This window comes from Neomonachus schauinslandi, unplaced genomic scaffold, assembly GCF_002201575.2.
Source record: "Neomonachus schauinslandi unplaced genomic scaffold, ASM220157v2 HiC_scaffold_87, whole genome shotgun sequence".
Taxonomy (NCBI): Eukaryota; Metazoa; Chordata; class Mammalia; order Carnivora; family Phocidae; genus Neomonachus; species Neomonachus schauinslandi.
Window position 1 is genome coordinate 1,421 of NW_025408789.1, and position 16,110 is coordinate 17,530.

Consider the following 16,110-nt stretch of genomic DNA (forward strand, 5'->3'; position numbering starts at 1 on the left):
CATACCCCGTATATTTCCCAACTACAATGGTACAAAACTAAAGACTAACAATTAAACAAAGCTGGAAAATCTATAATGTAAATATTTAATATTTACATATAGATATTAAACAATGCACTACTGTACAGTGGGCCAAATAAGAAAGCAAACGCAAATCAAAATATGTCTCAAAACAAAAGAAAAAGAAAACACAAGTGAAATTTATTCTATAAATGCTTGTATTAGGGAAAAAAGTTCAGCTCTCTCCACCAGCCATCCAAGATGCTGAAAGGAAAGGAGGCCAAGGGGTGGTCCTGGACCCTGGTGAAGAAGCAGGAGGCCAACAAGGTGGTCAATCCCCTGTTTGAGAAAAGGCCCAAGAATTTTGGCAACGGACAGGACATCCAACCAAAAAGGGACCTCACCCACTTTGTCAAATTCGCTGGCTACATCCAGCTGCAGCAACAAAGGACTATTCTCTATAAACGTGTAAAAGTGCCTCTCACGATTAACCAGTTCCCCTAAGCCTTGGATGGCCACACAGCTACTCAACTGCTTAAGCTGGCCCACAGATAGAGACCAGAGGCAAAGCAAGAGAAGCGGCAGAGATTGTTGGCCCGGACTAAAAAGAAAGCTGCCAGTAAAGGGGATGTCCCCCTAAGACGCCTCCTGTCATTCGAGCTGGGGTTAATACTGTCACCACCTTGGTGGAAAACAAGAAGCCTAGCTAGTAGTGATTGCACATGATGTGGATCCCACTGAGCTGATGTCTTCCTGCCTGCTCTGTGTCATAAGATGGGGGTTCCCCGGCATTATCAAGGGAGAGACCAGGCTGGGTTGTCTGGCCCACGGGAAAACCTGCACCACTGTCGCCTTCATACAAGTTAATTCTGAAGATAAATGAGCTCTTCTTAAGCTGTTGGAAGCTATCAGGACAAATGACAGATATGGTGAGATTCACTGTCCCTGGGGAGGCAATGTCCTGGGTCCAAAGTCAGTGGTTCCATTGCCAAGTCGGAAAAGGCAAAGGCTAAAGAACTGACCACCAAACTGGACTAAGTGTGCACTATTGAATTTTCTGTATATAAAAGCAATAAAAAGTTCTCTTTCAGCCAGTGTCAAGGAAAACAAAAAGGAAAATAAAAGTTCAGACAAACACATTACACCACAGGGAGCTAGAAAAAGAAACTTGGGAGAAATTTAGTAGAGGAAGGAAATAACAAAACAAAATCACAAATAAATAAAATAGAGACTGGAAGAAGCAATCACATAACATTGAAAGTAATGGCCAGTTTTTCCAAAAAAAATAAACAAAATTGGCAATGCTTTAACTACATTAACTAAGAAAAAAAAAAGGAGAGCGAAGACTCAAAACCCAAAATGAGAAATGGAAGAGAAAACAGTACAATTGATAACCACAGCTGTTGACATTTTGGACAAGAGAATTGTTGTGGGAAGGCTGTTCTGTGTATTGTAGGATGTCTATCAGCATCACTAGCCTCTACCCACTAGGTATCATATGAAACCCTGGTTTTGAAAACCAAAAAGTGGCTCCAGACACTGATATTCCCTGGGGGCGGGGTGCAGTGGCAAAACTGTCGCTGGGTAAGAACCACTGTTATACTATCTGAAGTGCAGAAGCTGCTGTTAATTATGAAGCAGCTGAGTATTACATCGAAAAATTTGCCAATATCGTATCTGATAAAAACCTTATCCCAAGGAAATTTATTTTGCCGGAAAAAGCTCAGTACTGGGACCAGATTCTTAAAAAAACTTTCATAGTGCCTAATAAGAGAGTATCAAAAGCTACTAAGAATTCTAGCCAAAAGATAACTGTTCTTGTCTGTGTTAATGCTTCAGGCTCACCCAAAACAAGGTGAGCTGTGATTGGAAAAACTAAAATCCAGGATGTCAAAAACTGTAACTATTTTACCTGTGCACTATGGTCAAACAAGAAAATATGGGTAACCAGATATATATTTTCTAACTGACTCAATCACCACTTTGCATCAGTGACACGTTCCTGACAGCCAAGCTGGACTGTGAGAAGTGTGTAGTGTCATTTTCCCTGGATAATTGTTCCACATATTGCTCCTCTGAGCTTCTTGTAAAAACTAAAGCTTTTGGCTTTGAATTTCCCCCAGTATGACGTCTGTGTTGAAATCTTATGACCAAGGAATTTTCGTCTCATCAAGAGCAAGTATAAACAATTTATAAATTCTATTCTTGTTGCAGTTTACAGAGAGAAGCCTACAAATCCACAGGTTTCTGAAAGAATCAGTTACTAGTGCCTGTTTTGAAGCTAAGAATTAATAAAACAACTTTAACAAAGGTTTGGCACAGACTTTGGGCTATGTTCATGTTTGCATAAACTAGCAGATAAAGGTTTTGAAAACTAGCATGTCGTTAATGAAAGAAAATCATATCAAACTTCAACACAAGTTAAAGTTCATGAGATAAAAATCTAAGTGAAAGGACGCTGACATCCACCAAACACTGAGCACCGACAATGAGGCCATGGTGGGCATTCCCCGAGTGATGGAAACATGGTAGTGGCCACCCTGAGAGCATTCCTCAGCTAGCTCCCCACACTCCCACCTCTCTAGCCTTCCTTCTGTCCCTTAAACTCAGCAAACATCTTCCCACACTTTGGCCTTCATCCTGTTCTCTCTCCCTAGAACACTTGTCCCTCAGATCCTGGACATGGCTGGCTTCTTCTCATCAGTCACGTCTCAACTAAATGTCACTTTCTCAGGGAGAGCTCCCTCGCTGCTCCAACTGAAGTCAGGTGAATCCAGTTCTATTTCACAACCCTGGTGTATTTTTTTCAGAGCACTTATTGCTCTCTGAATTTTTTTCTTTTTTAGATTTTTATTGGGCTTTCTACTCTGCCAGTACATAACACCCATGATAGTAGTGATTTTTTTTTATCTTATTCAAATAGAATTCACTGAGCCTAGGACAGAGCCCAGTACAAAATAGCTGCTCAGAAATTATGTGTGGTTTAAATGAATAAACCAAGGGTTCTGGGAATCAGTCACTGTGAGGATCCTAGAAAATAAGAAGGGATTTAAGCTTCAACACTTTTATTCTTATGATACATTATATCCCTTCCACTTCCTGTGAGAAATTCAAACTTCCTCTTTCTCCTACTGTTTTAAAAAATATCACAGGTAAAGAAAAGGTGATTTTAAGGAAAAAAAAGGAAAATTTCATTAAGTTTCAGCTCATCTTGTAGATCTGTGATAGTGCTGAGGATCTTTGCAAACAATGGGGATTCTCAGTAATGATGATGACACAGCTGGGAAAGAATACTGAGGAACTGGAGGTGGAGGCAACCAAACGTGGCTAATTAAGGAAAACAGAAAACAAGATGAATGAATCTGTGTAATTTGGGATCAAGACCTCAGTAAGCCAATAAGTTCCCTTTTTGCATATTGGCTTTCAGTCTTAGGAAATGTAAATAACCTTCACTCTCTCTGTACCCTACTCAGGGTATATAGTTTGAACCATATGAAATCCCTGATATTTGACTATTTTTGACTTACAAAATCATAATTTCATATAATTTATCCTATACTAGTTGAACCCCTTCCTGTGGGTTCAGGCCAGACAATAGGAAGATGCAGGAGAAACTGACACTATAGAAATGTTCAACATAGATTCACAAAGAAAACTAACCTGTGCCAAGTTCTCAGAAGATATATTAAGCTCTTTAAGACACCAAAAAACACCCCACATGTTATTCTTATTGACAGTGTCATTTCAAGTACTAAGGATCACTGCTATAGCTCCAGGGTGAGAAATAGAGATAAAATTAACCTCAACTTCTGTCAGAGAACCTCCAGTATAGGGATAAAGGCCTTATAAAATTTGGGGCTCAGGAGAAAGGAAAGGAGATAATGGGAGAGACCTCTTGATACATCCTCACGTATTAGGAAGAGGCACCAACATAGCTGATCCAGTGAAGACATAACACAGGGTCTTCTAGGAGAGACCTTTCTAATTCCTTTTGATTCTCTATAAAATTTTCAGAGAAACTTTCCTATTTTCTAGCATAACTCACATAATTAAGAGAACCACTTAATGGGAATTAATTTGAAATCATTATTTCTAAGTCTTCTCAAGAACCTGAGGGAATGAGATGCAAGCCTGGAGAACTTTTATTGGAGGAGAGGTGAGAATAAATGGCCTATATATATGGAGGTCCCTTATGCAGCTCTTTTAGAGAGCAAGCATTCAGGCTCCTTTTGTTTTGGATAGAATTGGGGGTCTATATGACAAGGGTGGTCATTCAAGAAAATACCACAATTTTCTAAGGGACACGGCCTGGACATAGTGACAAAACTAATTTCTTTCTCCCCATCCCCCCAAAATAGCTTACCACCCAAGGTGTACACTTACGTGGGGTGTCCCTAGCCCAAGCCAAGGGAGGGCTCAGCACAATCAGTATCAACGTCAAAGCTGTCATCCAGGAGCCTCCAAGGAAACACAGACACACCATGCTGGAGAGCAGAGAGGACGGGGCACAGGGGAGCAGGCAAGTCTCACTCAGTGAGGACTGGGACCCTCCTATGGCCACTTCCCAAATAATACCAACCAAGGAATTCATTTCTTTCTTCCTGGATTGGGTAATCTCAATGTTTAGAACCAATCATCATCAGAGATATACTGCATCATCAGTTGCTGGTCAGAGATTCAGTATGAAGAGCCTCTTCTGAAACTTGGATTTCCTTCATTGAAAGGATTATTTTAATTTAATACTTTAAAGGTTTGATCCAGTTGTATGTGAAACATTTTATTGGACTCCTATTGTGAGCCAGCTCTGTGCTGGGCAGTGTTGTAGAGAAAAGTTTGAACTTTTTAGGAGTATTCACGTCTCTCCCTTGAAGACAGAATTGTTTTAACATGTGTAATGTGCATGTTTTTAGGAGCTGAGGAGATGGAGGGAAGATGATTGCAAATCAAGAAACCTTTGATGTGGACCTTAATGCACCATCACTTAGTGTTGTAGATTTGGGAAAATTGTTTAACCTTAACCTTGAAATGAAGGCACTGAAATCTTTCTGGTACATCGATATGAACTGTGGTATGATTCTCTGGACAGCTCAAGGAGCAGCATCCCATAGTAACTGATGATATGACAGAATTATAGCTGTTGATTGGAGAGTATAGTCTTATACTTATAGTCATATACCTTATGGGTAGGGAGATCTCTAATAAACTAAAGGAAATTGGAATTTAGTCATTAACTTAACCCGAATGAAAAGGTTTTTCAAGTTTATTTCCTGATGCTCTCATAGAGTTTGGAGGTATCTCCAGAATATGCAGAGAGAAGGGACTTAGAACATGATCTATGTGGAATGGAGAATCTTGAAATTTCCTTTATATAGCACTTAACCTAACAAAGTGATAAGCCCAACTATCCAAATTGAAGTATGCAGGGAGCTGAGAGATTGATAAAGGACTCAAAGTCAGCTGCTGGCATAACAGCTCTGCTTTAGAATACTTAATATTTTATGTGGCAAATGTGTTCAATCCATACTCCTGGATCCCACCCTGATTTCCTCATTTTACTGGGGATATGTCCCTTTATTATGCATCTTCTCTTGCTTTATCTTAAGGAGAGATATGAGAGGCTGGTGCTAATGAATACAATATAGAATGTTTAAGAAATAGAACACAATGGAAATATTATAATTACATCCTTTGATGTAACCATATGGTTTTAAACACATATTTCTACTTTTAGATAACTATTATACATTATATCAATATAAATGTAATATCTCAGATTCAGAATGCACTTTTTAAAAAAGATTTTATTTATGTATTTATTTAAGAGAGAGAGCACAAGCAGAGGGTGAAAAGGCAGAGGGAGAGAGAGAAACAGACTCCCCACTGAGCAGGGAGCCCAGACCAGGGCTTGATCCCAGAACCCTAAGATCATGACTTGAGTCGAAGGCAGATGCTTAACTGACTGAGCCACCCAGGCACCCCCAGAATGGACTTTAAAGGACAACTATCTATCTAAAGTTCTGCATTAATTCACATTCTACCACAGTCTGATAAGCAGTGCTTCTTTATGGACTAGTGGACAGAGAACTCACCATGTTGCAATAAAAATGACTAATATTTACTAAGCAAATTTTGAGCATTTCATTTTGCACCCAGAATTATAAAGGGCTTTTTATACATATTTATATTTAATTCTCACATCATCTCAGTAATTTGAGTGCCCCTTGCATTCCTACAGACGGAAAGAATAAAATGATAGATGATGTTAAACAACTTTGGCAAGGACACAAAGCAAGTAAATGGTGCCTTCCAGATTGAGTCAAGTTATATTTGAGTCTAAATCCCACAAGCCCAGCCATTATGTCATATCACTTCACATTTAATTTCTGAAAAGAATACTGTCCACTACGTTAAAACTATTCTAACACTTTAATTATGCATATCTATATGACTACTCCTTTTAATGAATGACAGAATTTTAGATAAACTGAGGCAATTACTATGTAGTAATTCTAGTTCCTTCAAATGATTCCTCTCATCACCATCATTACTTTCCTCTGGAAATGACAAAATGCATTTATCTTATGTAATAGCTTCCAAAGCTGCCACACAAGTCTCCCTCCTATTAAAAATAACAGTGGTTCCAAATTCCTAAATCCAATCTATTGTTCTCAATCATTATTTCAGATTTCTCAGCATAATTTTTTGCAAATTTGAGTAAGTCAGACTAGAATAGAAATTTTATCTTACATACTTTGGAAAAATGCATTTCTGTTAATGTGGAAACTTCAAAATATCTTGTAGAAGTTGAGTAGAAGTCATTATTATCCCTGGATGTCAGAAGAAACTATGTCCCTAGATCCCAGTGATAATTCAATACTAGTGGAAGTTGTACAATTGCAACTAGGACAATGCCATATTTAATTTAGAAATGAAAATCATAATTTACTCAGAATTAACAAGCTATAACAGTGATAATCTGGGAGAGCTAAAGTTCACCTTAGATTATAGGATAAAAGGATACAAGAAATGGCAAAGAAAAGTAATTCTATATTAAGAACATATATTGAACATACTGAAATATCAAAGAGAACACTATCAAAACTTGTCCATATAAATTTGACAATTTACAAATCATACAAATTTATTTTTGAAAAGAATAGGCCAGCAACTATGACCTAAATCCTGTAGTTGTATACATTTATGAGGAAGAAAATGTGTTGCTTTAAATATTATATATTTCACAGTTCTCTTCAATATTAATTCAGTATAAGAAAGTTCAGGTAAAACAATATAGCAACTTCTACCAAACCATCAGTCCTACAGGTATCTAGGCTGAATTTCTTCACCTAAAGCAAAAGGAGAAGCAGTTCTCCTCAACTTCCACCGTGTATGAGAAGTGTCAAGTAAGACCTTATTTCCTGAGGGAAAGACAGTTAAATTGATTTCTAGAAGAGTGGTTATCAGTACAGAAGTTCTACAGTCTCTGTTCTTGATACATGAAGTCATAGGTTTGTTTTCATTGGTAATATTTTTTAATGAAATGCTGATAATATTTCTTTTTTATTATTATGTTATGTTAGTCACTATACAGTACATCATTAGTTTTTGATGTAGTGTTCCATGATTCATCGTTTGTGTATAAAACCCAGTGTTCCATGCAGTACGTGCCCTCCCTAATACGCATCACCAGGCTAACCCATCCCCCCACTCCCTCCCCTCTAAAACCCCCAGTTTGTTTCTCAGAGTCCATAGTCTCTCATGGTTCGTCTCCCCCTCCGATTCTCCCCTCCCTTCATTTTTCCCTTCCTTCTCCTAATGTCCTCCATGCTATTCTTTATGTTCCACAAATAAGTGAAACCATATGATAATTGACTTTCTCTGCTTGCCTTATTTTATTTAGCATAATCTCCTCCAGTTCCATCCATGTTGATGCAAAAGTTGGGTAACAAATCAAAACAGTCTTGAGAACAAACAAGTGACATCAGAAGCACAAACTTTAGTTGAACACGGACAGGTTGAAATTTGTAGCATTACAGAATGTATTGAGTCCTACGAATTGTCACAGAATGGGACTCACTTATGGTAAGCCTGAAAAGTTGCAATACCTCTGGGAAAATCGGCTCCTAGTTATCAGCAATCCATAGAATGTCCATCACTTGTCCAAATAGTCTCAAATATTCTCCTGTAGTTCTCAAAAAGCTATGCACATGAGAGGTGTGAAGCAGGTCAGGGGTCCCTTTATCGAAGAAAAAATAGTAAAATAGTAAAAACAGAAGTGGATAAACAGGGCCAATTTCTCCTACCATTGAAGACATGTATCCCTGACAGAAGACTGTGCCATTTACAGGTCATATTAGCACTTAGCAGACCTGATAGGACCCTCACCAGTGAGATCTCATCGCGATGTCTTCCATTGAGTAACTTTGAATGAAGCCAGTCTTTACACTGTGGCGTTATCTAAGTCAGTGGACAGGGCTTCTCCAACTTCTCAATGTCATTCTTTGATTCAACTTATCTGTGTTTTATAATACTTAACACAGCACTCTTTTTTAGAACCAGAATGTTTGCCATTGAGTACTCACAAGGAGAACAAGTAAAATTCTCATAAACCTGTCATTAATATTGTATATAGGAAGAGCTTTATTTCCTTTCTCTTTGTTCTAGACCATGTTTTATTATTTTTTTAATAGACCATGTTTTAATTGTGCTGTGGCAAAGTATTTACCTCTTACATAGCACAAATACTGGCCAGATGATTTTTCAAAATTCTACTTTGTCAACTAGTCAACTGCGCATTGATTCTAGTTGCATGCCTGGAATGTTGTCTGTTTTATTCAAAACTAATAATAAACTCTGTTAGCTGTTTTACTAATGGTTCAGTAGTCTATCCCTTAGAGATGAGCAAGTTTCTACCCTGACAAAGTAAATTTGTGGTAATTATTCTCCCAAACGGGGAGAAAAAGACTGTTTTGTAATTTCTTCCTACATGGTATGCCTATCAAACAAAGCAACTCTTTCAATATAGTAGAGCAATTTTGAGAACATTAGAACATACAACCCCCACTAATTATTGCTGGCATCCATATTTTGGTCATATGTTCATTCCATAGTTTACACAAGCAAAATAAAGGAGCATAACTTAGTGCTATTACACTTCCACCTAGAGATGCTAAAGATGATTTGGGTGCAGTGACAATCTCTCAGTTTTTAGAGTTTAGAATTTAGTACCTGACCTTAAAGAAAAAGTTTTCAGATGAATCATGTCCGTTGTTAAAATAAGATCCAAGGGGTCATTTAAGTAAAAAAACAAAACAAACAAAAAAAAACTATATTAACCAGAGAAAAAATGTTTTCTAATAACCACACCAGAAGATAACATAAGGACGCTTAGAAAGTGTAAGCTTCTCCAGAAGTGAGGGATCCTTACTGTTTTTATAATTTCTAAACTATGAAAACCACAAAAGCATTAACAAGGATCAGTCCTATAAGTATGTAAGCAAAATACATAGCTGTTGGTTTATTTTCCATCTAGAACAGCAGTTAAACATTAAATTATTTTAACTGTCTACATTTCCTTCAGTGCTATTGCTGGTATTAATTGCAATATCATTAAAATTAACCATGGTCTTTTAATCTGTAGTTTTATAGCCGTGTAACTTCAGACCATCAGAAACAAACTCCTTCTTGTACTCCTATATGGACAATTGACTGGAGTGTTTACATAGATAGGTTTCTAAGGGTGACTCTAGTTTCCCTCTCTATTAGTTAAAAACAGAATCACTGCCATGACAAAGAGTTATACTAAGTGAGCTGTAAAATTCTAGATGGATTAAAGAAAGTTCAAGGAGGCCGTGAAATGTTGGCAGAAATTTGTGATGTGCTGTAATCTTTAGCATACCTCTGGCATATCACAGTTATAATATCATCTATAAAGTCTAAATATAAAACTTCTTGGGAAAGTGAAGAGATATAGTCAAACTCTCCAGAGCTTTCCTAGCCAAGAAGTGTTGGGAGTTGTGACTACAATTTCAATTTCATCCAACCAACTATAAAATCAGGAAAATTGGCAAAATTTAGGTTGATCTCATAAGGGCACAAATTGATAGTCCTCTCTGTGTTAGACCTCCAGATTTGAAGTTTACACCCAGGGAAAAAATCAGAACCCCTCCAGAATGCAATCTAATGTAGATTGAATGCAATCTAATATAGAAAAATATCCTTGGTAGGTATGCCAATACCCTTAACTGTGTCTGAATATTATCCCAGACTCACCAAAAAAATGATGTCTAAGATTGACAGTAGGGTAGTAATGAAAGGTTCTCTAGCTTAAGAAACCTTATGCAAAAGGAAACCTTTTATACAAGTTCCTCAAAAGAAGCATCTCTGGATCCCAGCAGCTATGGGAAGTCTAAAGTTGAGAGGGGTCTTTTAGTATCATTTTCAATTCATTTCCCCATCTCAAACATGGAGCATTGCAGATCATATATTTTGATAATGTTTATATTACAAAAATGCTCAAAAGAAACAGAGTCACGGTGTTCTGATCTTCAAAACAGCACATGTGGCAAACGTGAAAAGAAACAGCTATTAACTTGAAAGGCAATTTTGTTACCATTAATCAAATAGGTGCCATCAGCCAGTCTAGTGGCTTAAAAAGACTACTATATAGATATCCTGTAGCCATTTGCAATCATCATTGGACGAGGGTGCAAATTCCACTGTGGTAACCATGGTAGCTATCAGCTGGTAATAAGTCAACAGTCCGTCTAGTAAAAACTGAACCTGTGCCACAGCCAGCCAGACTCTAGCACCAGGTACTGGGGATATTGAAGAATGCTGCATGAGCACTGATGATGATGCTTACCTCTTCTCTAAATAGCTTCCAGAACCAAGGAAACACCAATTTCCATGTTTAAGAAGCTCCAAATATATCAAGCAATATAAATGAAAAAACATACTAGACATACTCTAATAAAACCATAGAATACCTAAGACAAATCTTAAAGCAGCAGGGCTGGGGGGAATGCAGATTATCTTCAAAGAGAAAAAATTAGACTGATTGCTGACTTTTCATCAGCAATAATGAAAACCAAAAATAGTACAGTGATGTTTTCATGGTGTTTAATAAAAAATAACCACCCACCTGGAATTTTATACCCAGTGACTCTATTTTTCAAGAATGAGGAAAACATTTTCAGATGAACAAAAATCAAGATCATTTGCTTCCAACATACTTTAATGAAGAAAATTATAAATTATGGGGGCGCCTGGGTGGCTTAGATGGTTAAGCATCTGCCTTCGGTTCAGGTCATGATCTCAGGTCCTGGGATCAAGCCCCACATCAGGCTCCCTGCTCAGTGGGGAGTCTGCTTCTCCCTCTCCTTCTGCCCCTTCCACCCAACAGCTCATGCTCTCTCATGCTCTCACTCTCCTCTCTCTCTCTCAAATAAATAAATAAATTCTTCAAAAAAAAGAAAATTATAAATTATGTACTTCACGCAGAAGGAAAGTAACCCCAGTTGGAAAGTCTGGGGTGAAATGAGGAATGAAGAACAAAGACAGAGGTAAATATGTGGGCCATGCTAATTGATATAAATCTTAATTTATAAAATAATACTGATTATCCTGTGGAGTTTTAAAATAATATATAATTTAATACCCAAAACAATAATATATAAATTGAGAGAGAATATAAGGTGTTAAATCACTCCAAGATCCTTGTTTGTTTTTTTTCAAAATAGAAATAATTGTCATTCATATCAGTTATCACATCTTCCAGAGCATAGAAGAAGCTGATTTTATTTATTACTTCAGACTTGATACTAATACCAAATCACACTTAACAATGTAGGCTTGGGCTTAGTCTCTCTCTCTCTTTCTAATAAGTAACTAGTATAATATAATATGTGAATTCCTGGGATCGATGCCATTCAAATCATGAAACAAGAATATATACAAACTAGTACCAATAGCATTAAGTATTGCACTAGTAATTCTAGCCAATGAGAGATATTTGGGAAAAAAGAGTAAGCAAATCCCAAACTCATAAACTTTCCTTTACACTTAGAGTAACCTTTTGAAAATTATAATACAAATTCAATTAATTTAATATTAATAAACTATATCCAAGTAATACTGTAATAAGTATTCCAAATATTATGAAGAAGTTCTGTTACTTTATTAAACAAAAATGTGTTTAATTCCAAATAAGGAAATAAAAACAGGAACTCTCCAGCAGTCTTTCTGTAATCACTCTGTCAATATATACATCTAAAATTTTTAAAAATATCCTTGTTCATGATGGTGCCCAGGATCACACACTGGACTCTTTCTTTCTCCTAAGATTTAATGTTAGTAGCAAGAATCCATTTAAAAGGTGATTTAATAATGTCATATAAATAAAGTTTATTATCTGTGGTGTGGTTAGGAAGAGAATGGGTAGGGCTCATCATCAATGAAAATTCCAAAAGTTACTAGAAACCAAGGGGGGAAGAAACTCTCAGATGTATGGGGGATGAAGACACATTCTCAAATAACTTCTAGAGGTACAGCCCAGGGGACACATGTATGGAACATGTGTCTGTTCACAGCTGTGCCCATCAACACTCTTTTCACTCCTCCCGCCAAATACAAACTGTTACCAAGTAGAGAATTGGGGTTCAAGAATGGCACCAACCTGACATTTTTCCTGAGTATGTATAAAGCACTAAACATATATATAAATATTTATATGCATAAAAATAAAACAGCACTTTTAAACAAAAGGCCTTGGAGAACCGAGAATATTTTTGTGGATATTGAAGCAGATAAAAGAAGGTAAGTGGAAAAGGGAGGTGGAGAGGAAACATTTCTTTGAGTGCAAATGTTGGGGAGAAGGAGTGAGAGCTGGGGAAAAAGCTGACCATTGTGTTCTGTGACAAAGAACATGCATGGTACATGGGAATTAGCGTGTGTGAGTCATAAGAAGGACCATAACATATGGAGAATAAACCAAGATGGTGCTCTGGGCCAGTTGCCAAAGTCTAGTCAAAAAACAAAGTAATAAGTCAGTAGCGATATTGAATATGGACAGTGAATAATGTGAAAATAATGAGAAAGTATTGAGACAAGATTATTGATTCCCACAGGACTTTCTAGGAAAGTTCTTGACCAGGGCCCCAAAATAAGCACATGGCTAATGTTAGCCTCTTGTCCTTCTCCTTCTCCTTCTTCTTCTTCTTTTTAGAGAGAGAGATTGAGTGGGGTAGGGGCAGAAGCAGAGGGAGAGAGAGAATCTTAAACAGGTTCCACATCCAGTGCAGAGCCTGACTCAGAGCTTGATCTCATAACCCTGAGATTATGACCTGCTCTGAAATCAAGAGTTGGAGGCTTAACTGACTGAGCCACCCAGGTGCCCCAGTGTCAACCTCTTCTTACTGCAGGGACTCTGGCATTTGGTATGGGGAAGTGAAGAAAGGAGAGAATCTCAACAGGACCTGAAATAGATAATTTGATGAAATACCAGGCTTGAATAAGAATTTTTGTGGATATATTGAGGAGTGGGGGCAACTAGAAATGAAAGACATCTAAAGGACCCAAAGAGCCAGCGTCCAGAGATCTTTTCTTGATAACTGAATTATGAAATCAGGAGCATCAGAAATCATCTGGTACATGATCCTGGGAACAGTTAGCCATCCATCACTAGTCAGTTCACACCCCCATTTTCCAGGAAGAAATGGTTATCTATTTCTACATAGGAGAAATAGTTGGAGTCACACAGGGTGGCAGCAGTAGACAGTATTTTGGTGAAAAGATAATTTTGTGGAGGAGATTGTCCAGATCTAATATCCTCACAATCAGAAAAATATTCCTGATATATATCCCTTATAATTTTTGCTGCAGTGATTCAGTTCAGTAAATTTTAGCTGATAATCCACTACATGTATATTTATATATATGTGTTATTTAGTTGGGGATATTCAATTCACAAAAAGTTTACTGAGGGCTTCCTATGTGGGCAGAATTTTTCTAATGCCGGGGATACATATATACAGTTTAGATCCTACTTTTAAGGAAACTAAAGCTCACCATAAAGATAGACATATAAAATTAATATGATAATGTGACAAGATCTACAATAGATACATTTATTTTAAAAAATCAAAACACAAATTGATAACATTTTCAAGATGAAATAAAATGGTTAAAATTAAGAGAGAACATATACAATTTACAGCAAAACAGAGCATTAGTATAGATGTGAGTTCTAGAGGAAGTGCAACAGAACATGGAGGAAGCGGTTATGTTTCTGGTTGGTTGGAGACTAGCAGGGGACCAGGAACAATAGTGAAAAGTGGGGGGGTGGGGGAGGGGTGGTCAGGAGGTGGTAGAGAGGAGGGAGTCCTGATTGTGGGAATTTAGATCCCTCCTTAAGTAATGCTGGGAGATCAGAGTGGATGTGCAGGATTGAACTATGCTGGGAAAGGCACTGAAAAATTGGTGAAGAAGTAACATCCTTTAGAAAGATGGGAGTGGGAGCAGAAAAAAATATTAACTAAGAACGCTTACAGCAATCTAAGGTTAGTCTTGAGGGATTGGGCAGAGAGATTAGCATGATAACAATAAGAATGGACCTATAGGAATGGACAATAAGAATACCATGCATTTTTTTGGATTCCCAGACATGCATTAGAAACTGGTATTTGATGAATAAGGAAAGAACCTGAGGTTTTTAAAAAAGAATGTATTTTCTTTCCTTTTGGAAATAACACCCAAAGGATCGGACTTTGGATTGGTGTAGGTGTCAGCTTGTGGGTGAGACACTTTGGAGAAAGGGAGAGAGAGAGTTAGAGGTATGCTGAAAATCTCCATCCTTTCTCAGATCATTGTTTTTCTCTGTGTCCAATGGGGATACAGAGTGAGGCAGCATCACTTATTTCTGGCAGATCCACCTGACCAAAAGGTCTTATTGAAAGTCTGAGATAGAAGTCAGGGGAGAACAGGATGACTAAGTTAGATGTGGATAAGAAAGACCGAACATTTCCTTTAATGGAATTACTTAGGACATAATTAGGTGGTTAGCTAGGAAAGGGTACCTGTAGAATAAAGCAAAACGTGGAGTGAGGATTGGAGGAACTAGGCGTTTAAAATGACAGAGACATGATGCCTGGTTTTTCGTGCCTATGTAGGAAGTCACTGGCTATGATTAAAAAGCACAAATAAAAGCTCTGATGTTGGTATCTCCCTGCTATTCCTGTCATAAAAGAGATTGGTGTGTGTGTGGGGGGTGCCTGAGTGGCTCATTTGGTTGAGTGTCTGACTCCTGATTTCAGCTCAGGTCATGATCTCAGGGTCCTGGGATAGAGCCCCACATGGGGCTCCCTGCACAGCAAGGAGTCTGCTCAAGGATTCTCTCTCTCTCTGCCCCTCCCCCTGCTCATGCTATCTCTCTCTCTCTCTAAAATAAATAAAATAAATAAAAATTAAAAAATAAAATGTACAGGGGGCGCCTGGGTGGCTCAGTCATTAAGCGTCTGCCTTCAGCTGGAGTCATGATCCCAGAGTCCTGGGATCGAGCCCCGCATCAGGCTCCCTACTCCGCGGGAAACCTGCTTCTCCCTCTCCCATTCCCCCTGCTTATGTTCCCTCTCTCGCTGTGTCTCTCTCTGTCAAATAAATAAATAAAATCTTTTTTAAAAATAAAATAAAATAAAATGTACAGTTCAGTGTGTTTGTAAAAGAGATGGGGACGATGAAAGAGATCCATAACCCCAACTCCAGTTGCACAGATATATGAAGGGGGAAGTAAACACTGAATTATTTATTTTCTACGAGGCACTGAATTATGTACTTCCAGGTGCCTTATTTCATTTAATTATCTTCATAGCATTGCGATAGATATATTGTATCACCTCACACTATCAGTTAACTGCTACATCCCCGGCACCTTTAAAAATGCTGACCACTCATAGAACTCAATAAATAGTGATTACTTGGATCTGGTCAGGAAATTAAATATTTTAAATTTTTAACACTTTATAGTGAAATAGACCACATATGTAAAAAAAACACATAAAGCAAAAATGTACAACTTATTTTATTATTATCATGCCAACATCCGTGGAACCCCCC

At 37.7% G+C, this 16,110-nt stretch overlaps 1 pseudogene; it reads left to right on the forward strand.

Moving 5' to 3' along the window:
- The first annotated feature begins 261 nt into the window (after positions 1 to 261).
- Positions 262 to 1,038, forward strand: LOC110586896 (annotated as a pseudogene).
- Positions 1,039 to 16,110: the final 15,072 nt, after the last annotated feature.